Consider the following 294-nt stretch of genomic DNA (forward strand, 5'->3'; position numbering starts at 1 on the left):
GCGGCAGAGAGGGCGGCTAGGACTAGGTGAGGCTCCAATTAGAAGCTGGGGGTCTCCAAACGCAGGATTGCAACGCCAGGGAAGGGAGTGATCTGGAGTGGTTGGGTGGGGATGGGGCCTGTTTCTAACGCAGCTCAGCCCGAACACACGGGTCCAATCTTGGGATCCGGTGTCACCAGGGCTCAGATCCCCGGAGCCTGGGTCTGAAGATGGGGAGGATGGGGCTCCTATCTAAACCACGGGTCTAACATGGTCCTGGTTCGGGTTTTGAGTGCTTGGGTTCTGCTCAGCTCC

This window comes from Myotis davidii, unplaced genomic scaffold (genome assembly GCF_000327345.1).
Source record: "Myotis davidii unplaced genomic scaffold, ASM32734v1 scaffold2272, whole genome shotgun sequence".
Classification (NCBI taxonomy): Eukaryota; Metazoa; Chordata; class Mammalia; order Chiroptera; family Vespertilionidae; genus Myotis; species Myotis davidii.